The sequence below is a fragment of the Canis lupus genome, chromosome 34, assembly GCF_003254725.2.
Source record: "Canis lupus dingo isolate Sandy chromosome 34, ASM325472v2, whole genome shotgun sequence".
Classification (NCBI taxonomy): domain Eukaryota; kingdom Metazoa; phylum Chordata; class Mammalia; order Carnivora; family Canidae; genus Canis; species Canis lupus.
The window spans coordinates 30,328,903-30,356,752 of NC_064276.1; the positions used below are offsets into that span (position 1 = coordinate 30,328,903).

The following is a 27,850-nucleotide window of genomic DNA, read 5'->3' on the forward strand; positions in this document are numbered from 1 at the left end:
AGTGAGTAAAGTATATGACTGCTTCCTTATTTTTTCAGTGTATAAATACCAAAATGCATAGACATAGCAGATGTTTTACAATCAATATGAAGTAGAGGTTCAAGGAATATAGGATAACTTGAATTTATCCTGCATCCTTTGGCCTCAATCCATAGGCAATCCTAGAGCAACATGAGTCATGCAAAATTTAGTTACTTTTTGGTATAGAAAGAAAAGATATTTATGAAAAATTTGTGCGAACATCAGTTTACAAAGTGTTTTCTTATTTCTGATGCCAGTATTTTATTACTCTTTTGTTTTTGTTTTTAAAATTTTATTTATTTATTCATGAGAGGCACAGAGAGAGAGGTGGAGACATAGAGGGAGAAGCAGGCTCCCTGTGGGGAGCCTGATGAAAAACTCGATCCCAGGACCCTGGGATCACGACCTGAGCCAAAGGCAGACACCTGAGACCAGGTGCCCCTTCTTTTATTAATCTAAAACTGTTTGAATTCATAGGTTATCCTCATTCTTTTCCATCTTCTCTAAACAACATCCCTCCACTATCACAATATATACTCTTCACTTTCAAAGCCAGTTTCTAGACACTTCCTACCAATACATTATAGTGAATATATGGTACTTCTGATCTTCCTAGCATTCTCTCCATTTTAGAACTTCTTTTTTCTCTTCAGGCTGTAAATCTCATGAGCCTACCATTCCCAAGAACTGGGCTGTCCACTTGGCAAAGATTAGCTGGTCAGCAAATCCTATCCACCTGCTCACATTAGCTGGTTCAAGGATAGTCAACTCATGTGAATAAATCAATCAATAAATCTCTCCAAACTGTGTTGGTGCCATTGAAAAAGATATGTACTCTCTTTCCTCTGCAATCATTAACCATAAGGATAATAAAAACCTTGGAGATATTAGTGACTTCTTTTTACTTTCATGCATACAAAACTTGAATGAAATAGTGCAGCCTGGGTGGCTCAGGATTTAGCGCTGCCTTCAGCTCAGGTCATGATCCTGGAGACCCAGGATTGAGTCCCATAGTCAGGCTCCCTGCATGGAGCCTGTTCTTCCCTCTGCCTGTGTCTCTGCCTCTCTCTCTCTCTCCCTCTGTGTGTGTGTCTCTCATGAATAAATAAAATCTTAAAGAAAAAAAAAAAAACTTGACTGAAATAAAGCTAAGAAAAAATAAGAAACTCCTCTGTTCTTAAGAGGTACCGGGAAAATTATGCAATATTGCTGCCTTTCCAGCCTCTTTGTGTAATAGCCAATTATGCTTTGACCCATGTTATGGCATGAGAAATGCATAAAATCCCAGATGTCTTTGGAAAATGATAGGGTGAGGGCCATATGAAGTATGTCCTGGAAAACAGAGGCTCACAGGTTAGCTGTAGAAAGAATAAAGAGTTAGTGTGAATATTCTTCAAATGTTTAAAATCTGCAATAATTTATTGTATTGGCATGAGACATTTCTTTAAAAAAAATAACAATTGTTCAAAATGCATCTTCAATGAAAAATCCTATTCCATGCATTTGCAGAATCTAACTTTGTCAAACATTCAATGGAATCATGAAAAAAAGAAAACTTTTTGCAAAGTCTAGTCTTATAAAAAATATTTACTGAAGAAAACCACTCTGAATGAGGGCAAAAAGTAGTGCCTGTAGAAATATTTGAACTAAAATATTTATACATTTCAATACAAAATAATAGAATTAGGTATATGCTCCATTTAGCAGAATTGGTTCTGAGTTTACAAGTCCCTGAGAACCTGTGTGAGAGTATTTTAATTAAAAATGCTATTTTCTACAGAAAAGAATCTATGAAAGGTGTGAAAAATTTCAAGTTTAGAATATAAAATATAACACTAAAAAAGATTCTAGGAGGGGCACTTGGGTTGCTCAGTCTGACTCTTGATTTTGGCTCGGGTCTTGGGATTGAGCCCTGGGTGGAACTCTGCGCTCAGCAGAGAGTCTGCTTGAGATTTTTTTCTACCTCTTCCCCTCCCGCCTCTAATAAATAAATAAATCTTTAAAAAAATAAAAAGATTGTAGGAAATCTAATGAAAAATTAGAATAATGAGGCTTTGATGGTTAAATTTATGTGTCAACTTGGCTAAGCTATGGTGCCCGGGTGTTTGGTCAAATACTTCAAAGGCTATCTAGTCTAGATGTCACTGTGAAGGTATCTGATAGCTGTGACCAACATTTATAATTAGTAGACATTATGTAAGGGAGATCACCCTTGATAATGCAGATGGACCTCATCCAATAATTCAAATATTGGATTGAGACTTAAGAGTTAAAATAGGTTTACAGGAGAAAACATTCTTTCTGCATCCAGACTGTAATATAGAAACCTTGTCCTAATTTCCAGTCTGGTGGCCTGCCCTACAGATTCTCAAGAAAACATCAAGAAGTGATTGTGTTTAGAATATGGCCTGAGAGAACCTTCTGGACATTTCCTATTGCCCAGTGTAAGTTGAAAGGAAAAGAGAAATTCCCACATCCTCAAGTACAGAAAGCTATAGCATAAACTGGTCAGAGCTCAAAGTCCAAGAGAGAGGAATAAAGGATACTGAGGAAAAGACCATCCTCAGTCAAGACCAAGGGAAAGTAGACAACCATGCTGATGGCTAAAGGGATAGATGGCATCAATTACCAGACAGGACTACCTTCATACTATGGAAGACCCCCAAACTAAGATGTAATGTTGGAAAACTTAGAAACTGCACTTGCTTAGATAACTGTTCTCAACTGATAGCCAAAGTTATTACTTAAAACAGAAATTAAACTAATTTAGTGGCAAAACATTGTTATGTTTACATGTATTAGTGCGAAAACTGTATGCTCTATTCAACATCCACTCATGATAAAAATTCTCAAAAAAACTGTTGGGGGGAAAATCTTCAACTCCCTAAGAAATATTTAAAAGAAAAAAAAAACCCACAGGGAATGTCATATCTAATGGTAAGTAAATAGGTACTTTCTTATTAAGATGAGGAGGAAGGTATGGATGTCCCTTCTTACCGTATCATATCATACTGGAAGTCCCCCCTAATGCAATAAGGCAAAAAAAAAAAAAAGAGAGAGAGAGAGAGAGAGAGAGAGAGAAAGAAAGAAAAAAGAAAGAAAGAGAAAGAAAGAAGAGAAAGAAGAAGAAAGAAAGAAAGAAGAAAGAAAGAAAGAAAGAAAGAAAGAAAGAAAGAAAGAAAGAAGAAAGGAAAGAAAGAAGGAAAGAAAGAAGAAAGAAAAGAAAGAAAAGGAAAGAAAGAAAGAAAGAAAGAAAGAAAGAAAGAAAGAAGAAGAAAGAAAGAGAAAGAAAGAAAGAAAGAGAAAGAAAAAGTATATAGATTGGGAAGGAAGAAATAAAAAATAAAATAGTCTTTGTTAGCAGACAATATAATGCCTATGTAGAAAATCCCAAAGAATCAACAAAAAGTCTACTGGAATTAGTAAATTTTGCTAAGCATGTAGAATTTAGATTAAAGCAATAATGATCTGCTAAATGCTTTCAAATAACATGATTACAGTATCAGAATACTGTACATATGACATATATTATGAAATTAACCTACTGAGCCAGCCAGCGCCCCCTTATATCATGTGATTATGTGTAACTACCTCTATGCATCTCTCACTAATGCTTCATATGTAAATTGAGGTAGAATCATCTCAGTCTTATGACACACAATTGTATTTTTAGCTCTTTGAGGATACTTAAGAAAATCTCCCATGTTTTATTCTTTCATTATTTACCTAATAAAGAGGGGGGGGGGAGCCCAAAGAAAATACTAGAAGATCTATGGAAAGAAAAAAGTTTTGAGGGCACCTGGGTGGCTCAGTGGTTGAGCATCCGCCTTTGGCTCAGGGTGTGAATCCCAGGGTCCTGGGATCGGTCTCCTCACAGGGACCCTGCTTCTCCCTCCACATATGTCTGTGCCTCTTTCTTTGTGTCTCTCATGAATAAATACATAAAATCTTAAAAAAAAGAAACAAGTTTTGATAATTTGACTATATCAGCAAGTCTCAGTTCTCTTCTTTTTAGTATCTACCTCCCAGTTTCTGTTCTTCAACTGTCTGCTGCTACTCACAATCCTGTAGCCAAAATACATGATTCCTTTTTTGCTTTTCACTGCCATGACAAATGTTATACAAAAAAAGTGATGTGCAAAACTATGGGAAACTATCTTATAAATGATAAAAGGTATAAATATGATCCAATCCAGAAAATGTGTATTTCTGACCTGCTTTCCAGAAACTTAAAATGCATTAATTTCTGCCTACCAGGAAATTAAAAAAAAAAAAAAAAGTGGAATGAATGGATGCAAACTACTGAGATGAATTTCTGGTACATTCTAAGTAGTTACTTGGGATGATGTGAGATTCCTTGAGTGGAAAGTGGAACTCTTGTCATTTGGGTAGCTAAGCATTTACATAAATCTAAACATTCAGATATTGTGCTCTCCATCACTTTTACAAAAAAAAAGGAGGAATATCTCACCATTCCAAGCTTTAGTACAATGCTGAGCATAGTAGGGCTTCAAAGTACTTTTCAATAACTGAATAAGACATCTAGACAACGGCAATTGAGAAATAGATTATAACTAATATGCAGCTTAGTTATAACATGACCTTCTATGATTTATGGCACCTACTGAAGCCACTGATTCCTAGATCATATCTCCAAATAACAAAATATGTAATCAAGGGTTATGATCTAAATGGTGAATGCAGGCATGGAAAGATTAGTGAGGGCTCTAAAACAAATTATTAGTGCTACATATCATGCTGCCTACCCACTTCCTTTTAAAAGCACATAGTATTAGCTTTCTTTTTTTTTTTTTAATTTTTATTTATTTATGATAGTCACACAGAGAGAGAGAGAGAGGCAGAGACATAGGCAGAGGGAGAAGCAGGCTCCATGCACCGGGAGCCCGACGTGGGATTCGATCCCGGGTCTCCAGGATCGCGCCCTGGGCCAAAGGCAGGCGCTAAACCACTGTGCCACCCAGGGATCCCTAGTATTAGCTTTCTAGGGCTACTGTAGCAAACTAAATAGCTTAGAACAAAAGAAACTCGGGGCCTTACAAATCTGGGGGTTAGAAGTCCAAGACCAAGATTGTGACAGGATTGGTCCTTATGAGGGCTGTGAGGCAACATCTCTGTTCCTTGTATGTCTCCTAGCTGCTGGGTATTTGCTGGCAATCTCTGTCATTCTTTGGCTTGTAGATGCATCACTCTAGCCTCAACCTTCATCTTCAGAACACCCTCTCCTTTTGTGTCTTCTGAGAGTCTTACCTCTGTGCTGCCCATCTCTATAACCAAATTCTCCCCCGCTTTTTTTAAAGATTTTATTCATTCATGAGAGACACAGGGAGAGAGAGAGAAGCAGAGACACAGGCAGAGGGAGAAGCAGGCTCCATGTGGGGAGCTTGATGTGGGACTCGATCCCGGGTCTCCAGGATCACACCCTGGGCCAAAGGCAGCACTAAACTGCTGAGCCACCTGGACTGCCCCCCCCATATTCCCTTTTTAATAAGGACACCAGTCACATTGCATTGTGTTCCACCTTAACGACCTCCATTTAAATATATATGTATATGATTGATTGGTTTTAATACATCCCTATAGTACTCAGTGTTCATCAAGATAAGTGTACTCTTAATCCCCTTCATCTATTCCACCCATTCCTCCCCTCCCAACCTCATCTCCTGGTAACTATCTGTTCTCTATAGCTAAGAGTCTATTTTTGGTTTCTCTCTTTCTCTCTCTCTTTTTTCTTCTTTTTTTGTTTGCCTAACAATCTCATTTTAACTTGATTATTTCTATAAAGACCATATTTCCAGAAAAGGTAACAATTTAAAGTATCCCCTGATGGGGGTTAGTACTACAGCATATTTTGGGAGACTAACACACTTCAACTCATGATGATATCATTTGTTATATCCTTATATTTTAGGAAGCAAGGCTAAAACAGTCCAAAAGAGTAGAAAGGGAACTTAACCTAGTCTGTGGATAGGTGCTCACTCTGTTTCTGACAAACCAGAAGCCATAGGAAGAACTCATGCCACGAGAGTCTCATTATAAAGGTTACTCTAGGGATGCCTGGGTGGCTCAGTGATTTAGCCTCTGCCTTTGGCTCAGGGTGTGATCCCAAGGTCCTGAGATCAAGTCCCACATTGGGCTTCCTGCATGGAGCCTGCTTCTCCCTCTCCCTGTGTCTCTGCCTCTCTCTCTCTCGGTCTCTCATGAATAAGTAAATAAAATCTTTTTTTAAAAATTTGAAAAATAAAGATTATGTGTATAAATCTAGTCATGGAAAGAAATATTATGGGATTAAAATAATTAAGCAATTCAAGCTTTAATTAGGAGGGCCTAGGGAGTGCCTGGGTAGTTCAGTTTATCATCTGACTCTTGATTTCAACTTAGGTCTTAATCTCCGTGTCCTGAGTTCAAACCCTGCATTGAGCTCCACACTGGGTCTGAGTGTGGGCCTACTTAAAAAAAAGGGGGGGGGGGGGCAAGAAGAATGGCACACATAGTATTTCTCCTAGATAATAAGTCCTAGGCTACCTCATGCAGCCAGGTATTCAGGCAGAGCTGTCCCCTAAAATTATAGAATTAACTTTTTCACCAGACAGAAGAAATTACTTGTATCCTCTCCTTTAATTTATATATTTAACATCCTGTGACACATATTTCCTTTTTGGATTTTCACAGATTCCTTAGGAAAATTACTCTCATACATCACGCTCAGTTTTGCCCAAATTTGGTAACTCTTTATAAATGAAATAATTTCAAATTACCATTTTTAATCCTTTTTGAGTTTTATTATCTGCTTTTCTATGTGTTCTAACCCTTTAGCCACTTGTATCCCCACACCATGGTGTTACAACATCTGTTCAGCCATGAATCTGCTTTCATGCAGTGTACTCTCACTGGCTACTCTTTTTGAATTAAACTTTTGAATTTTATAGATATATCACTTAATAACTTCCTTAAAATGACAAAATATTCTTCATGTGTTTACAATGCTATTTATTAGATATCTGTATATTTTTACCACAAAAGTAAGGGAAAGATGTGTCAAAAACTACCTTGAAACTCTATATACCCTTTTCCAGTTATTTTAAGCAGATAATAATAAATTATCACTTAAGGTGATAATTACTCACCTTAATTTTCTTTCTGCTAATATACACAGGCATTACTACTTCTTCATCATTGTAATTAAAAGAAGAAAATTTAGGAAAGAGGCTGGGAGTGCAGGCCCCAAAGTGAGGGAAGGAGTGTGGCACCCACCCCGTGTGCACAAGGGTTGGGGCATAATTCATGCTCAGTTGGTTGGCCATGGCCATTAGAATAAAAAAGAAAAGAAAGAAAGAAAGGAAATTTTATAGACTACTCAGGTATAATCTAATGGCTAAGATATATTTTTGGTTTAATGATAAATTTTTTAAACAAGTATGAAAATGTAATTTTTTTCCTGTTCAGTTGAATTTGTGGACAATACTGATAAATGCGGAATTATTAGGCAAAAAACTAATGCTCTTTTTATGGAGAAAGCATATTTCCTTCCCACATCTGTACATGACTTATTTTTATAATTTTTAAATAAGTGATTCTGCTTTAACTCTTATTTAAAAAAATTTTTTAGCATTGTATATATTTTTTTTCAAATACCTAAGCAATAATCAAATTGCCTTACTCTTTTAAACATGAGTATAGTTTTACTGTTTCTTCTATGTTCAGTAGACATAAACATTATCAATATACCTGAGGATATAATATTTCTTGTTCTTTCACTCTATTTGTTAACATTTATAAGTATTGATACTTTAGGACCACCACCAACAAGATGGATTTTTTTTTTCTGGAAATAACAGGTTTTAGATTTATAGAAAGAGAGAAAGAATAAAATTTATAAATTTTTATAGATGATTTGTGAACTATCATTTCAAGATAAATTAAAAATATGTCTCCTTGAGGGACGCCTGGGTGGCTCAGCAGTTGAGCATCTGCCTTCCGCTTAGGTCATGATCCTGGGGTCCTGGTATGAGTCCTCCATTGGGCTCCCTGCAGGAAGCCTGCTTCTCCCTCTATGTCTCTGCCTGTCTCTGTGTCTCTCATGAATAAATAAATAAAATCTTAAAAAAAAAATATGTCTTCTTGGTAAGTGTACTCAATGATATGGTTCCTTATTATCATAATTTAGACTGCACCATGTCTATTCAACATGTTTTTTTCTCAGAGGGCTTATTACTATTATATGACAGGATTCAAAGAATTAGGGACATGGAGATATAATGCCAAATCCTATGAATTTATAACCAGTTTCTAAACTTTTTACTGTTTTTATCTTCTAGTTTCAGTAAGTAAACATTGTAGAAGTAAAACTAGTCTTGTACACTTACACAAATATTCCATGTAGAGGTCTGCAAGGTAGACCTTCAGCATAATTCATCTATAAGTAATTTCAATAGCACCTAAGCTCATGTACAAGTGTACATGCACACACTTTTTGAATATAAAATAATACACAATTTGTATGGTTATTAAACAGAACAGCTGGAACTCAGTTTTCCTAAACAATGCTATTACATCATAGAAAATTAAATTAAACTAAATAGTTGAATGAAATTAAAATCCCTGTATATTCTCTTTTCAAGAACAATATAGTTGTATTTGTCAACACATTTTTTTCTAAAATCTAAAAGAATATTTCAGCTTGCTATAAGTACCTAAACCAATATAATTTGATGTTAAGAAATATGTTACTACTTTGGGGTGCCCGGTGGCTCAGTGGATTAAGCATCTGCTTTCATTTCAGGTCATGATCCCAGGATTGTAGGATAGAGCCCCAGGTCCCGTCCACACCCACTTTTCCCTCTTCCTCTGCCCTTCACTTTCCTAGTGTGTCCTCTAAGGGATACAACTGTGGAGATGTGCTCCTTCCAAGTAAGAAAGAGTGAGAAGGAGAGAGAAAAGAAATAACTTGGTTAAAATATCCTGGAATCAAACACATGTCATAGGTATAAGATGACACACTCATCCCTCTCTGAAATCCTAAAGTTTAAAAAATGTTTAATCATATAAAATCTATTTTCTCTTGTTAAATAAGGAAGCAGTACTGCAGAATATAAACATCTGCTCAGTGCATATGACTTTTCATAGATATCCTATTGTAATAGATTCCCATAACAATATTCAAAGAATCAGAATAAAATTAGTTTTTATACCCAGAGAATCATTTGAGTAACAGATGGAAAGCATTGTCCAGTATTCAATGGCAATGAATAAAATCAATGTTAATTCAAAGTCTTCTAATAGTTTGCCATGTTATTCTGAAATGAAAAGTCTTAGATTTCTATTTGTAACATTGGAAAATAGTAATATTTTTACTAAAAGATGCTTATGATTAATTTAGAAAATGACACTCTGAATCATGATGCAATTGTGTCTTATAGGAAATCATCATTGTAAGACTGATTAAATTTGGCTATGCAAATAATTTATGTAATCTAGGTAATAAAAATAGGAATTTCACTAAATGGGTTACCTTGCCTCCCCCAAATTAGTATGGTACAACCCAAATCTAAGCAGAACAAATAAATTTTAAGAGGACTATACCAATACTCTACTAATTATATTATTTGGAATAATGACTCCACTATATGTTAAAACATATTATGGAAAATATATTTGATGGACATATGAGCTTGAAAATTGCTATAAAAACTAATTTATATAAGTTTTAATATTTCAGGATTGTATAGTACACTTCATATGCTAATAAACATTTCAATTTCCATAAAAAATATATGCATAGAATCTTTCCTTTTTTTTCCCAGGATCATCTCCTAAAGCAAGTATTGTGATAAATTATTGTTTGCCAATTCTATAACTTTTTTAGATTAGACAATTACTCCTATATTTTAGAATCAAAAATTAGAAAACAATTACATTTTACTATAGAATGAAAAATGAGAAAAAGGTATTTTGAGCCTTAACTATTTTAAAAAGTAGACCCAATATATCTAATTTATCTCTGTATAAGATTTTTATTGCAAATAAGAAACAATATATGCAATGATTATGTTATTTTTATTGTAAAACCTTATCTTACTCAAAACTGACAGTGAAATATCACCCCCCATGAGATAACCATTTTGATTTTCAATCATTTTTCAATATGAATTATTAATGTAATTATTACTCAATATTTGCTAACTGACGGTTTATTCAATACTATTGAAATTCATTATAAACTAATCTGATCTATATCTATTTCCAATAAGCATTTGTTATTTATTAAGTACAAAATCCAACCTCATGGGAGCAAACATTGCTAATATAATACCCAGAGGAGAGAAATCGCCTAAGCAAACAAACAAACAATAAGAAAATGGAGTCTGTCTCTGGAAATTTCAGGTATTTTTCCTTTTTTTTTTTTTTTTTCATTAGAATTTCTTTGTGTTTCCCTCACCTTTTTTGTTGGACAAATGAGCATTATAGTGCAAATGGCATATTTATATTGAAATAGATTAACTATACAAAGTAAAAGAAGATATTAATAATCTGGGATTGCTAAAAAAAAACAGCTCTAATTTGAAGTGAAGGTAGTCACTCATATATTTTACCAGTTGTCCTATTCCTTAACAAAATTAAATATAAAATTTCTAACTTCCCTAAAGAAATGTCTTGAATTACTCCTGGATTATTACAAATTTGGTAAGGGTGGCCAGGGTGTTTTTGTCTATAAACTGCTCACTTGGGGTTTGGAAATGCTGAGCCTCAGAGAAGTTAGTGATACAGGTGGGACTAGACTGCAGTTTTTAGTTCTCAGTTCATGTTTTTTTAAATTTTCTTTTCATATTCTACCATTTCATTATTGAAGTTGGATAACATGTTTTGTTTTCTTGTTTCCTGTGCCTCTCTGATGACTTTTTCTCAATTCAACTTGAAATTATTTAATCTCTTTGACTTCAGGAGATCATTCCCTGTGTTTTTTAATATCACTCAGACTAATCTTAAATTATCTTCAAAAGTTTCTTTTACTTTCCCAAATATTAAATGTTCATCTTTTCCAGAGTTCTCTCTTTATCGCACATTTTCCTTATGTTAGATGCCCTTCAATGATTATTTCACTTACATACATGATTTCAACCAGTATACTGGGTAAGAAACTGACTTTTGAGCCAGAAAAAAGGTGAAATAAAATATTTAACTTCATAAAAGATGATTGAAAGATGCTTGATTGTTTCTACCTAATTCTCTCCTTCCTTGTACATCCAAAAGAAAAAAGAAATTTTGGTAATTTTAGCAAATTCCTGCTGTGCTATCTGCCCAGCAACTCCTCCTCTCTATTTTGGAACTTCCCCTTGTTTTCTTACCTTATCATCAATATCTCAGTTGATAGTACTACCATCTTCCCAGTTATCAAGCTACACAAGAAAATCACATAGGCATTTGCTGAGCCAGCTCTTCTCCACTGCTGCTGTTCCATTTTGATGCTCAGCTCCTGGCAATTGAACATCTGTGTGCTGCAATTCTTTACACCACTGAAATTCTTATTTCTGCAAAATAAAATGTAGAGCAACTATGTCAAAGTGGTTTATAAAAATTCAAAACATCCAGATATTATTAATCTCAGAGCTAGCCGATTTTACTCTCAAGCACAATAATAAATTTATCTGATGGTCTATATGCCCTAAATTTAAATGCACATTTTTTGAGATCTCTAGTAAGAAGAAAGTTGGCCACTTTGTCCATGGTGATTCAGAGAAATCAGTATGTGTAGCCACAAGTTTGTACTGCCTTGAACTATCCAAGAACCAGAACCTGCCCAGCAGCCTTGCAAATTCAGGAGAAAGATTTTTTATCAGGTCACCAAGAGTGAATTTATTTTTCTCAAGCAATCTGAAAGAGTCAGAGTTATAGCTTTCTTTAAATAATTCAAAGCAACTTCTTGAAATCAAGCCAGAAGTGCAAATATAAATATCTGTAATGAAATGTCATAAAAACTTTCATTTGCATTCTTGGTTCGGACAATTCATGAATGACTGGGTAAGTCTGTGGCATGGTAATTTGCAACTTTGCAGTGGAACAAATTCAATCATACACATGTGGAAAGGAGTCATTTATCTGGGAATTGAGCTTAGTTTACTACACAGCGTCAAAAACTCCATGCAGTTTACCTCTTCTACACGTGTGTCTGTTCCCTCAATGATCTTAATGTGAGGCTGGAGGGTATTATTGAAGATTTCATTGGTAGTTTGTATGTATAAAATTTGGAAATTTGAGTCCTGGGAATGAGCTTACAAATGTTTAGTTCCTAATAAAGATAAGAATCTTAAAAACCCCTCTCTGAAACTACCATATACACACATACATAAACACATATTCATGCACAACATGTTGTGCTAGGAAGGCTGTAGTCCTAAGGTCATTTGAAGGTAAAAATTAAAGTCAAAGAGAAAGAGATTTTTATTCCTTTTCACAGAATAAAAGAATATGATTTTATCTTTTCTAACACCTTCCTAATGACAACATAAACAGAATATTTTAAAACAACAGTTTTAAATAAAACTGCAATGCGGTAACTCCTATAATTACAAGTCTATACATTTTTCTAAGATAGTACTAGTTATAAAATGTGTAAGAAGAACAGAAAGAAGAATATAAAATCTGTTGGACTTTTTATGCTGCGACACTAATGCTGAAAATTAAACATTCTATAAGAAACAGGTTTTGATGTCTCTTCACATATAAATATTGAGATTTCTAGAATGGTGGTCATCAAATGTAAATGACAGCCATTTTGGGGTGGTGTGATCTGGATGACTTTAAATATTTTCTCTGTAATTTTCTGCTTTGCTTAATTAAAAAAATGGCAATACGGTGTATTTACTTAAATAATAGATAATTTAAAATAACAAAAACCCTTTCTATTATCTTTATATATTACAGAGGCCTTGCATGCTTTTATTATGCACTAAATACAATAGAAAGATCAGGTTCAAGTCAATTGAGTTCAATGCACAATAGTTTTTTATTTTTTATTTTTATTTTTTTAATTTATTTTTTATTGGTGTTCAATTTACTAACATACAGAATAACACCCAGTGCCCGTCACCCATTCACTCCCACCCCCCCGCCCTTCTCCCCTTCCACCACCCCTAGTTCGTTTCCCAGAGTTAGCAGTCTTTACGTTCTGTCTCCCTTTCTGATATTTCCCACACATTTCTTCTCCCTTCCCTTAGTTTTTTATCGAAATGGAAGTGGGGAGAAAATGTTTTTCATGGATTATTTCTTTTAGCATTCTTTCTCAAGACAAAGCTAGATGTAATCACATGCCCTGTTTTACATTTCATATATTTCTATTCAGCTTTAATTTACTGATGGACCAAACAAATTAATGTCTAATCAGAAGATACGTATTCAATTTAAATGTATTATTAGTGATAATAATTATTAATGACATTGACTTCAATATATTGATCATTTACTGTACCAGTCATGTGTTTTCTCATATGTGAATTGATCTACATCTTACAGTTGATAAAAAGAAAGGCTAGAGGATTAAATAATTTAGCAAATATCTAGAACTAGTAAGTGATACAATAATCAGAATTTAAATCCAGGTCCACCTGACTCTTTTTAATTAAAACAGGAACAGCTAAGCTATATTAAGCTCTTCCTATGTATCAGATTTCCTTGAAATTATTTCCAAGGATCATTTTCTTTAATCTATGCAAAAATATAAAGTAAATAGTATTATTATCCCTGTTTTAGAGATGAAAATAATTACCTTATTTACCCAGAGTCATATTGCTAATATTTCCAATAATGCCTACTGATATTCAATACCACGCCTGTCTTTCTAAACTCTCACCACAGGGCATTTGGTTAAACATTTCCCAGACTTTCTTGTCAATTAATTCCTGTTAGAGGACTTGTATTTGTTACAGAATCCAGAAGAGAAGTCATTATTCCATAGTGACAGCTATGGGCTGATGCATGGACATCTTCAGAAATTACATGCAAGATTCTGCCCACAGTGATTAGATATCTTCCTGAATCAAAGTTATAGACTCTAGATATATACATTATTAACATTTCTTTTTTTTCATTATTAACATTTCTACTCTAAAATATTACTTATAGATTTAAAGTTCTGTATATGAAAACAACAGTTCTGAGTGTCACTTGAGGTTATACTTTAAATATCAGTGTATTAGTTTTTTACAGCTACTGTAACAAAATATTACAAACTTAAACATAGAGTATTAAAATGATGCAAATTTATTATCTTAGAGTTCTGGAGATCAGAAGTCTGAAATGAGCCTTACCAGCTAAAATGAACATGTCAGGAGAGCTTCATTATTTCTGGAGGCTTCAGGTGAAAATAGGTTTTCTTACTTTTTCCACCTTCCAAAAATTTCATGGATTTCTTGTTTTGAGCCCCTCTTCCATCTTCAAGTCAAAAATGGCCAATCACATCACTCTCCTCTGTATTCCTCTTCTGCTTATAAAGATCCTTGAGATATATTGGGACTACTCAGATAATCCAGTCCTTAACTGAATGACTAGCTGATTTTTGTGATCTTATGTTTGGGCAAATACAAATGCAAGTTTTTTCAAAGAAATAATGCATTTGCTGTAGTAGTTCTTGTGATGGTAGCTATCTGTGGCAATGTTTTGTGGATATTTCACTATTGTAAATATAGAATGTAACATGAAGTTTCTAAAGTTTTCATTTCATAACATAATTCCTAGCAAGGGAAATTTTGTTCCTTTTAAGGAAAAGTCTATTTTAAAAGTTAACAATATTTGAAGAGATAAAACACATTTGTGAATCCCATTTTAAACCAATTTACACCTATTAGGATGTGTTGAACTGAAAAAGGAAGCATCCATATTTTCAGTGTGTCAAGTGCAAATATTTCTTGTATTTTGATGTTTCTGGGGTGAGAATGCTCCTCAGATCAGCTATGTTTTACCTCATACATGACTAATTAAATGCAGAAGTCCATCAGTGCCAAGGTAAATATTATTGATTTCTGTTTCCCTATAAGATACATAATTTAAAATAAATAGAAACAGGGAAATGGAGTGCCCTAGGAATGCCCAAATATAATAGCCATTGTGCTAGAGGAAACACTTTATTCTTCTGATTTATGCAAGTACATATGAGGGCATCAAATCAGAGTGTTTAGTAGCCAAACAGCTGAGATTCTCTATTCCCTGTTCCACCACTTTCTTGCTGCCTGACCTTATCAGTCAGCTTCCTCATTTTAAAAGTAAAGGTAAAAATATAAACTTTGAATGTTGTCCAGAGTATTAAATAAGATCATCTAATTCCTCCAAAAACATGTATTGAGTGCTGACTCCCTGGCAGGCAAGCTTCTAGGAGTGAGGGATAAGGCAATGAGCAAACAAGAAAGCCCTGTTCTCAAAAGAGCTCACATCCTGGGGTGAGGGAAGCCAGGTAATACACGGATACATAAATAAAATATATACTGTGTCTTATGGCAATAAGTGCTGAATGAACAATGGAAGAGGGATACAGAGTGCAGGGGTGTGGTCAAGTACAAAGTCATTGAGAGGTTGATGCTTGACAAAGGCCTGAAGGGAACGAGGAAGCTGGATGTGCTATTACCTGAAGAACAAGATATGTTCATAAGGAAGAGTCTGTTCAAATGTCTCAAGAGAGAAGAAGCATGGAATTTCTAGGAACATAAAGAAAGTGAGTATAATTGGAGCGGGGAGACCGAAGGATAGCTTGACACAAGTAAGTATGGAAACCTAAATCGATACCAAATTAGAAAGAATCCTGGGCTCATTTTAAGGCTTTATTTCTACCCTAAGAGTGAAGGCAAGGTAATGATGGAATGCATGGTGGTAATATAACTGTATTTGTGTTTTTATTGAAAATCACTTTGACTTCTGCCAAGAGAATAGAGGGAGAGGGCAGGAATTGAGGAAATTAAAGAAAGTGGAGTTGTTGGCTATTGGGGTGTGCCAGAGGAACCTGAACAATGGCTTCTACTGTGGTGGCAAGAGAGATGAAGAGCAGGAGATAGAGTCAAGAAAGATTTAGGACCTAGATTTGACAGGACTTGGTGACACCTTAGATTTGAGATATAAGAGAGAAGCCACTGTCAAAAATGACCCCCAAATTTGACATGAGCCACTGGATGAGCTGTGGGGTCATATTCCCAAATAAGAAGAAATAGATGAAGAGCTGGTTTGGCAGTTAGAGTGGAGTTGGGGAGGTGTGCAAGATTATGAGTTTAGTTTTGAAAAGTTTGCATTTGGTGTATGTGTGAGATGTCCAAGGAACTGCTAAAAAGGAAGGAGTTGACAACATAGGTGTGAAGCCACTCTTAGGAGCTGGAGACTGCTAACATTCAAAATAATAAATAGCCAGAGAAGCAGTGTTATCAGGATCAGCCAGGCTTCAGCTGAGGACAACAATGTGTTGAGGAGGTGTCTGGAGGAGAAGTTGGAGATCTGGACATCTGATGACCATGAAGCTGGAATGTTTAAGACTTAGAGAAAGATTAGAAGGTGAAGCAAAGATCTGTGAAAGGGAAAAGAACCTAGCTGGCCTTTGGGGGATGTAGAATGTTACTAAGTTTAATTTACAATTTTCACTATGAGATAATCACATGTTGATTTTTGAGACACTTTTATTTTCATATTCCCAGGATTTGCCTTTTTATAACTTTATATATTGAAAATAAGTTTCATATTTTAACTAAATACATCAAAGGAAACTTAAGGGTAAAATTAGGGTAAATGCTATTGAATCTTACTATATTTCTAGAAAATTATTCTTCCAAATAACTATCATCAATTTTGATTGCACCCTTTTTGCATATTATATCATATTTATGCATATCAAGTATGAATGTCACACAGGTGAGTTATATTTTTTCAAACTTACTAATAAGAAATGAGATACTTGTTAATCAGTGAAAAGATCACAGTGATAAATGGACTAAAGTATAGTAATATGTGTTTTTTTCCTGTTAACATATTTTTGCAGTCTCATTTTTAAAATAAAGTGTTAGTAAGTGTTACTACATGCTGTTAATGTTTATATTAAAAGCAAACCAAAATAAAAAATAAAAAAAAATAAAAGCAAACCAATATGCATCTCCATAGTAAACAGAAAGTTACATCAAGGATCCTGAGAATATTTACTAAAGTGACATCACAAAACATAAACGACATGTGTCATAGGAGGCAAAGCTTAACCAGGCATTTGGCAGGAATGTGAGTTAGGAATAAAATGTGAAGTTTGGGTAATTAAGGGAATAATTACTTGATTGAATGGTTGATTGATAATTTCAGGTCCTACATGATATGTCGAGTTTAAAAAGGAACAAACTTACACCAGAATATAGGATATTTATAGGATATTTATAGGATTTATAGGATTTCCAGAATTCTTGTAATATCCAAGAATATGAGAAGGAGCTGGAAAAACAAGTAGCAGAAGGAGAATTATTTTATTAAAGTACACATTTCAAACAATTTTTCAAACTTTAATTAAGGACTGGGAATAGAAAGTACAATTTCATTAGAAGAAAATATAAGGAAAAAAATATTTAAATTTTGAGAGAAAACAAAAGATTTATTTTGGAGGGTATAAAAACTAAGGAAAACATATCAATAAGTAACTACAAACCATTGTACTCATAACCATAAAATACTAATAAATAACTACAAACCATTGTACTCATAACCATAAAATACTACATGTACTCTCAAAAGAGATGACAAGAGGATTTATTTATTTATTATCTCATCACACCATTTAATCTCTGAAATCAAAGAGTTGTATATTGAAAAATAGATTGTAAATGGGCAAATAAAATAGTTATAATAATTAAAATATTAATTTTGAAACATGCATCCATAAAAAGTTGAAATGATCCCAATAGAAAAGCACCTCAATCTCCTCTGCAATTTGTCACCTGCTCAAAAGATGAATCTCAACATTCCCTACCTAGTTGAACCAAAAGAATTCTGAAGGAGAGCCATCAACACAGTGTACCTCTGCTCTCACATCTTTGATGTAAGTAAAAACATTAACTTCACGTAGACTAAATTAAACAGATTTGGTTCTCCACAGAGAATATGATAGTGATTAGTTTGCCCCTGCCTTATTCTTGGATTTCTCCTCACTTAGCATAACATTCTGAAATCTATGCAAGCAAGCAAGCAAGCAAACACAAAAATTATTGTCTCCTTTTTACTTATTAAAAATCTCATCTATTTTTTCCTAATCTATCAATTTTCCAACCACTATTTCTGTTTATGTCAAATGAAAACTTGCATTGAATGACCTAGTAATCAGAGGAAAACACATTAGTTGTGACTTAATTTCATGTTGTATATGAAGGATAATCAGAGAAAACAGATATGTCCACAATATTTACATAGTTCAAATTTAATTTCCACATCATTGCCTCTTTTACTTTGTGTTTGTGTCATTCCAATGTTTTTAACCTCAAGTTATTTGGGGATATTGTTGAGATATAATTAGAGGAGAAATTAATTTGCTAGTAGTGGAATTTTGCTTAATATATATAATGCCTTATGCAATTCCTCCTAAATATAAGTTCCAGTAAAATTAATACTGAGCAGGCAATGAAGATTTTCAATGTCAGCATGGAGCCAAACAACAGAAAGGAGGAGCTGGAGGAAAGAATATAATCTGGTAGTTTGTCAGTTTGCCACTTCTCTAGAGGAAGACTGTATTCCTTCACCTCCTTGAGTCTAGTCTGTGACTGTTTTTACTAGTTGTATCACTTCCTGCCTCTTGGATCTCTGAGCTTCCACCTAAGAAATCCAAGCAACTCAATTATAGAGAGAGGTCATGAGGACGAACAATGAGTCCTCACATAGAAATGAAGGTGTCATTTTGTTTGTTTTTTGTTTTGTTTTTAAGATTTTATTTATTTTTTTCAAGAAAGACACACAGAGAGAGGCAGAGACATAGACAGAGGGAGAAGCAGGCTCCTTGCAGGGAGCCATTGTGGGGCGGGGGGGTGGGACTCAATCCCAGGACCCCAGGATCATGCCCTGAGCTGAAGGCCAATGCTCAACTGCTGAGCCACCCAGGCATCCTGAAGGCATCATTTTGGATTTCTAGGCAATCGAGACTTCAACTGACTCATGTTCCAATCTATATCTGATACAATACATGACACACCCAATGCAGGGTCATAAAACCATGAAAGATACTCAAAATGATTTTTTAAAATCACAGGATGTTGGGGTGATTTTTCACATCGCACAAATGAACAAACGAATAGGTAGCACCATTTTTTCTTTGGAAATGAAACAAAAAAATGTAGAGAGAAGTTGGATCATATAAGTAATGAGTAAGCAGAGGAAAATGAGAATTGATAAGCTTAACCAAGTCTGTGCAATGTATTGGCATAGAGTGTGATATCTAGAATAAGGTGGATTTTATCTCCAGTATTTATTGCTATATGGTCTTGGGCAAGTTAACTTTCTGTTCCTTACTTTCCTCATTTATAAAATTAGGATAATGATATTACATACTTATTAAATGTTATTGGAGAAAAACTAAGATTTATAAAGCATCTCACAGAAACTAAATGTTATAACTATTAATATAGCCTATGATCATACATCTAGCATTGTATAATATTAATGCCAAAACAGAAGTCTGACTTCACAGCAACAGAACTTAACTTACTAGCCCACAGTTTCTTCTCAGATTGCAGAAAATATTTCCGGATAGGCTAACAATATTAAACTTTAATTCTGTTGGGGAAAAAAATGGAAAAATTTGCAAGCATGCTAAGAAGGAAACAGGAATCATGAAAGTGAAGTTTGGGAACAATTTTCCTGAAATTACAGAATGGATTACAGAGAGATTACAGTAGATTACAGAATGGAGAGATTGAAGACAGTTTACAAAAGAAGTATTTTAGTAATATAGAGTTTGAGATGATGAAGATGTTCGTTAGATGATAGTATTGCAAGGAAAAGAAGGGACTAGATTGACAAATACTGTGGTGCAAAAGAAAAAAAAATAGAAAAGCCTGAAAGGATAAAGTGAAAGAGATTGTAGACAAAATATCATGTCAAGGTTTTCGAATATCTGAGTGCAGAACTGTGACTCATTCAGTGAAAGAAAGTTAGAAAGGGAGACTTCTGAGGGAACACGTGGGAATGTAGGTCCTTTGTGTCCTGTAAATATCTTTCTGATACTCATTTTGTGAGTTATATATGTGATGTGTTCAAATTTTAATTGCATGAGTTTGAGAAAAGCAAACTACCTACGCATTTGACCACTTGTGTAATTTAAAAGGTAGTGCATGTGAGAAAAGGATATATAAACAAATGTGCTTCTATACATATAAAATATTGACAAAGGTTTATTATTTTAAAAAGCTAATATATTGGTTGGAGGGGAAATGAAAAGTTAATTTGATAATTTCACAAGTTATGTACTTTTTGATTTTCAATCCCTATTATGTAAAACTGCATTAAAAAATATACCCCAAAGGCAGATTGAAATTTGAGTTTGGGACTGAGCTGAAAAATGTGAAGGAGATATAGACAAAATAGTTGACCTCATTGAGAGGATACTAAAATCAAAAGAAAGAATAAGATTAAGAAATAGAATCATAAAAGAGACCAGTAGAAGACTTAACCAACATACTTCAATTAATTTATGAAAAGTTTTGTCAGGATTTTTTATTGTGTGTATATCTGTATTCCATGGTAATTGCTGTAAAATAATCCTGTGCCAGATATAACAGTTCTGATTACATAGAATTATGGATCAAACCTTTTTCACATAAGACAGAGATTTCTCCAAGAAGTAAAATATAGGGGGTCACCTGGGTGGCTCAGGTGGTTGGATGTTTGATTCTTGATTTTGGCTCAGGTCATGATCTTTGGGTTATGAGCTCAAGCCCCGTGTCATGGTCAGCACAGAGTCTGCTGGAAATTCTCTTTCTCCCTCTCCCTTTGCTCCTCCCCCTACTCACACTCTCCCTCTCTAAATAAATAGATAAATTAATTAAATATTCTCCTTTAAAAAGAAAGACAATATAGGAACTAAAAATCATCAAATATATTTCTAATTACCTCATCTGTGAAGCCCTTCAATTTTTAAGCTATGGACATCTACATGTAAAAATACAAATAAAAGCTAAATGTAGAACTAAAATAATTTCCACAAAATTAAGTCACCTTTGGAATCAAAACTTGACCAAGGGAAAGAACATTACCAGCACCTAGAAACCATGTTTATGCCCTTCTGGACACAACCCCCACAAAGGTTACTACTCCTATCACCAATTGATTAGTTTTGCCTGCTTTTTTATCTTAAATACTTGGATTTATATTATATATTTTTTTTACTTTCGTATATGGTTTAACTTTTATGATAAAATTTATCCTTTTAAGTAAGCAGTTTATAATTTCTCAGAAATACATATCTCAGTGTAACTGTCACCAAAATAAGGATTAGAACAATTTCATTGCCCCAAAATAAGTCTCCATGTTTCGTTGTCACCATTCACCTCCCCCACCTCATGTCCCTGACAACTCTGGTCTGTCTTTTGTCTCAGCTTTACTTTAACAGAATTTCAAATAAATGAATTTTGAATAATTCAAATAATTTTGAATTTGTTTGAGTTTCTATACTTAGTATAATGCATTAAGGTTTCTTCCATGATTTTATAAGTTTTAGTCATTTATTTCTTTTTTTTGGGTTCCCATAATTTATTTATGCATCTTGTAGTTGAGGTGTATTTGGATGCTTTCCAGACTTTGGTAATTATGATTAAAGCCACTCTAATATTTCAAAATAGGCTTTTTCATGGACACAAGCCCTAATTTAATTAAATATAAGATAAATATATAAGAGTAAGATTGGTGGGTCACATGATAGGTGAATACTTAACTTTTTAAGAACTCCAAACTGGGGGGGGGGAAAGGCAAGGGGAGAAAGAAAGAATCCCAAGCAGTCTCTATGCCCAATGTGGAGCTGGACGTGGGGCTCAATTTCATGACCCTATGATCACGACCTGAGCCAAAATCAACAGTTGGACACTCAACCTACTGAGCCACTGAGGCATCCCTCTTTTGTCCATTGTTTAATCAACATGTTTGTTTTATTTTATTTGTATTGTGTATTAAGAGTTCTTTATATATATTTGGATAAAAGTTCTACATAAGATATATAATTTCTAAATATTTTCTCTCAGTTGGTAGTTTGTCTTTGCATTCTCTATACAGTACCTATAGCAGAGCAGAAGCTTTTACATCTTCATAAAAACAAATTTGTCAGGTTTTTTTTTTTTTGTGATCTATTGTGCTTTTGATATCATATCACCAAAATAAAGCTAATACAAGGTAACAAAGTTTTCTCCTGTGTTTTTATTCTAGATAATTAATAGGTTTTAGTTTTTATATATAGGACTATAAATTACTTTGAATTAATTTTTAAATATGATCCAAGAGATCAGTATCTGCCTTAGACTCAGGTCATGATCCCCTACATTGGGCTCCCTGCTCAGTGAGGATCCTATTTCTTCCACTCTCTCTGCCTGCTGCTCCCCATGCTTATGCTCTCTCTGCCCACTCTCTGTTAAATAAATAAATAAATAAATAAATAAATAAATAAATAAATATCTTTTTAAAAAGAAGGTTGTCATTTTTCTATGAGCTGTACTTTCACCTAAATAAAAAATTAATTGCCCACTTATTACTGGGGCTATTTATTTACACTTCATTTGTATTCATTCTTTATACACTTTCATGCACATGGCATATACACTCATATAAGTCACATAGACTTTCTCCAAAGATGTACAAATAGTCAATAAGCACATGAAAAGATGCTCAACATCATTTATTATTTTGGATGCAAAACTACAGTAAGGTAGTACTCCACACACCCCAAGATGGCTATAATCAAAAAGAATTTTAAGCGTGGTGAAGATAGGAAGAAATTGAAACCCTCATATACTGTTGGTAGGAATGTAAAATGGTGCAACCACTTTGGAAAAGTTTTGAAGTTTCTCAAAATGCTAAACAAGGACCTACCATATTATTTAGCAATTCCATTCGTAGGTCTATATTGAAAAGGTATGAAAACATGTCTTGTACACAAATATGTGTGCCTTTATTATAGTAACACTACTCATGACAGTTAACAAGTGGAATTAATACAGATGTCTATCAATGAAAGATGAATAAACAAATGTAGTATATCCATAAAATGAAATATTATTCATTAATAAAAAGGAGTAAATTGCTGATATATGCTACAACATAAAATGAACCTTGAAAACATTATGCTAAGTTGTAAGAATCCAGCCACAAAAGATTATGAACTGTATGATTCTATTTATATAAAATGTCCAGAATGAACAAATCTATAGACAAGTAAATTACTGGTTGCCAGGGGCAGGAAGGGTAGAATGAAGTGGATGAATGGATATTAATGTGAATGGAGTAGTTGGGGGGATGATGAAAACAACCTAAAATTAGATACTGTGCTGGTTGCCCAATTCTGGGACTATATAGTAACAATAACTGATTAGTACACTTTAAATAATGAATTTTATGGTTTGTGAATGATATCTCAATAAAGCCATCATAAAATGTATTAACACTGGCAAAGATGATATACATTCAAAGTCAATGATTTCAAATTAATTTACTATTAATATTCTTTCAATGCCCAATGTTTATTTTGTAAGAAATATGCAAATTTCATCTGAGAAAATAAGAGATTTGTTATGGATTGCTCTTTATTCTGTTAGGCATAAGCAAATAGTGGTTATCGAAGAGCAGAATAGCTTGCTTACTGATATGTACTTTTTTTTTTTTTCAGTTCAGGTCCCAGGGCCCCTCGGCTTTGCTGACACATGAGTCTCCTTTATGTCTTTGCCTCCTTAGCCAATATGGATCCTTCTATTGGTTCTGGTACTAATATCTCTGCCTAGAAGTCTGGGACTGAGTCTCCTTTCAATTGTGTCACTGGGCTCAATATGACAGTTTTATTAGCCAGGAACTACAAGAATCTCAGGAGTGCAAGCCAGACCTTTGCTTTGCAAGTTAACAGCTTCCCATCCCTCAGGTTAAGCCTATTCTGAAAATCAATTTCTTCCCCAAATTCTCAATTAATAGGAAGTCAGGAATCCTTCATTCTTATTTCTTCACCTCATAGTGTAAAATGTTTTTTTGTTCACTCTGGGTTTTTATGATAACACTAGTTGGGAAAAATGGCACTAGATTGCCCTTCTTGCTCTTGTTTTTTTAAAATCTTTGTCCTTTTTATGGGCAATTTTCTGGATCTAGGAAAAGTAAGACATTGTATATATATTTTCCTGTATCCTATTCTCTTCTCATTCTGTCATGGGAAAAAAGCCTTAATAAACGATTTATCTTCTCTACTCAACTATTAAGAGCTTAATAAAATTTTTAACTTCCTTTTTTTGTATTTATTCAACACATTTATTAGCATTATGCACTGAGTTAGACAGTAGAAGATGGGAGGCAGTCCCTGTTCTTTGGCCTCAAAACCCTATACTTGGAAGATATAAATAACCAATTTCAATTTCAAATTAATGTAATACAGGAAGTACCATGGGAATATGAAGGAAGAGAGAACTAATTTTGCTTCAAGGAGATAGAAAATCATGCCCATTAATTTGACAATGAAGCTTAATGTTAACATAGCAGGAATTTGTTAAGAGAATAAGGCAGAAAAAAGCAGCATTTTAGGTAGTAAAGGAGGAAGAAACACAATGAGTGTGAGAGATTAAGTTAAAACTAAACCTCTTTATCAAAAACAAGGTATTTCTTTCCAAAATATTTAATTTTTGTCATGCTCTTTAGTAGAACTTTACTTTTTTAAAGATCTTTTAGTTGGAAACTTGCTTATAACCATAAAAGTTTTGGATTTTATTTGAGGTGAATCACAGAAGTGTGATCAAGAAAATAAAATGATATTTGTAGTTTGTATTTTTACTGTATTGTGTGGTAATTGGGAAAGTTTGGAAGAGATGAGAATAGAAACAAGAAGAGATATTTAGGAAGCTCTAAAAAAAAATGTTTCCAGATTAGAAACAATGGGGACCTGAAGAAGAATAGAGAGGAGATAATACACTGGAGAAGGGTTTGAAATATAAAGCATAAGGCTTTTTAACACTCAGGTCATTTTATTTTGGATTATGACATAGTAAGTCTCCTTCACGTAGTTATCACCAAATTAATCTTCTTAGCCCCTTTAAATCAGATTTGCAACATTGATTTTGTGAATCACGGAGGAAGATAGTGAATGTCATGTATTTTCTACTTTATAAGATAACTTGTATGTTTTGAAACACAGGCGTTAGTCGCTACTTAGGAACAATAAAGATCGCCAAGATTATGCAGGGGATGCCCCCCACTCCATGTCACACCATTACATGTTGGAAGCCAAAATTAGACTCATCTGTTTGCCCTCGATTTTATGTTCGTTGAGTAGCCAAATGCATAAGTCACATAAACCAGAGCTAATATGGGTGAAATGAGGATGGGGTAGGAGATTTGGCCGGCTAAATCTTTCTCTTTATTTAGCTACAGAAGGCCTTAGAGAAATGTTAGGGCTCTGTTGGGGGCTGCATTTCTAAATCATTGGTCTATACTATTCTGTATTTTGTATATTAACTCACTGGCAAGAACATAAAGCAAGCACACTTCTTTTAAATAGACGATCATAATTTGAACATATATATTCAGTGAAACACTTTTCGATGGCAGAGCACTCATTTTGAATTTTTTTTTTCAGGTTTGATAATATATGCTGGCTTTCTGAGGAATAAGAATGGATTATCAGTACCTGTTGTTTCTATCTCCATTTGAAATTTGGTTCTAAAGGCCAACTGGTGTCTTATACAAGCTTTATGTGTAATTAGTACTCAGCAAATACTTGCTAATTAATTATTAAAGTGTTTATTGGGTCTACAGACATACTTGTCTTTGGTGTATGGTTTTGAAATCCTTAGTGGATCCTTATTTCTATCAATTTGATAGTGTTCTGTCTGGCACGTGGAAAAGTTTTGGAGTGCAGCAGGTGGAATTTAAGATGACTCCTCTAAGCATCACCTTCTGAAATTCACAATTTTGTGTAATTTTCTACCCTTGAGTGTGGACAGGGCATATCAATTACTCTACTCATGGGACTATGACAAGTTGATAAGACATAATTTCCATGATCATAAAATGTTATGTAAGGCTCCACCTTCCTAGCAGACTTGCTCCAGAGATTCTCCTTAGTGCAATAAGTAAGTGGCAATGTAAAGGAAGCATACACAGTAAGGAACTCTGCATGGCCACTGGGAAGCGAGGGCAATATCTAGAAGCTGAGGGCAGCCTGTAACTTGTGATCACCAAGAAAGCAAGTCCTTAGTCCTACTGACGCAAGAAAATGAATTTTGCCGACAACCTGAGTGAGTTTGGAAGTAAATTCTTTCCCAATCTAGTCTCAGGATGAAGACATAATACAGTCAACCTCATGATTTCAGTTTTGTGAGGGCCTGAGTGGAGGAGCCAGCTAAGCCAGGACCCACCTCCTGACTCTTGGAAACTGTGAAATAATAAAATTGAATTCTTTTAAACTGCTATATTTGTGATAATTTGTTACAAAGCAATAGAAAACTAATGTGGGAAAACTTGTTTTGATAGGCTGAAGTTCCCCAGAGAAAATCTCTTCTTCCTTGCCCAGATAAGAGGAAGTTAGTGTCTGTGGAACACATTATAAGAAGAAATCACAGTGGTGCAGAACAGAGGCATGATGGCCTCAGGTTGTCTAGGAGAGACAAGAATGGGATGAGCATCTCATTTTTATGTGAACAGCTATAAGTAATTTCTCATTCTCTCTTAAACGTATACCTGAATGCCTCTACACTTGTATATGAAATATGCCGTTGAGAATTAAATATAATTGCTAGAGTAATAATTACATTACACAAGTTAGCTTTATTTTTAAAGCTAACATATTTTGACCGGTTTCATCATGGGACCAATTTTTTCCTACAAAATGACTTAGGATTCATAAATACTATTGTCACTAAGACCCCTACTAGGACAGAGCTATCTCCACTTCTCTTACTACCATAGTCAACAGTGATGCCTTTTATATTACTGGGTTTCTTTCTTCTCTGGAAGGTGGAAGGAATGGAATGGGACTACAGCTGCAATTGATTAAAAAAAAAAAAAAAAGGCAGATTACTCATATAAGTCCAGAGAAGCAGGTGTTTGGTATTTTATGATTTTGAGTATTTTTATCGTTTCCTGACTCAAAAATGATTATGGAATAGTCTTGTTTTTGTCTTGCTCCACTGTGGGCAGATGTTTGTGACCTGTTTATTTTCAGTAGAAAAACCTTATGGCTTAATTCTTACAGCCAAACTAACTCCAGGCTAACAGCATTGATGATTTTTTTTTTCTTTTTCAACAACAAGCAGCAAATATGCTTGTATGTACCTCTTTGTGCACCTCTGTGAAAGCATCTCAAGGATGGAACTCTGGGTTGAAGCAAATACACCAACTTACTTTTACTGACTACTACATGATTGCCATTCAAAAATGGCTATGTTCATTTATAATCGCATCTGTAGTGACTGGATTCATTGCCAACACCTGATTTTATAATTTAGAATCTGTTTGTAAATTCTCCACAATTGCTATAATATTTCTTAACAGTAAATTTATTTTTAGTGTTGTTATTATTGCAATTATCATCATTATTATTGTTTTCCCTGGTCCTTGTATTTTGAGTTATGAATTGTCTTAAATATTCCAT

At 34.2% G+C, this 27,850-nt stretch overlaps 1 long non-coding RNA gene across 1 annotated transcript; it reads left to right on the plus strand.

Annotated features, from left to right (window-relative positions):
* Positions 1 to 17,234: 17,234 nt before the first annotated feature.
* LOC112646014 (uncharacterized) lies at positions 17,235 to 26,010 on the plus strand. Its single transcript, XR_003127424.3, has 4 exons — positions 17,235 to 17,274; positions 18,015 to 18,079; positions 23,894 to 24,139; positions 25,835 to 26,010. It is a non-coding gene; the product is annotated as an uncharacterized LOC112646014 (long non-coding RNA).
* Positions 26,011 to 27,850: the final 1,840 nt, after the last annotated feature.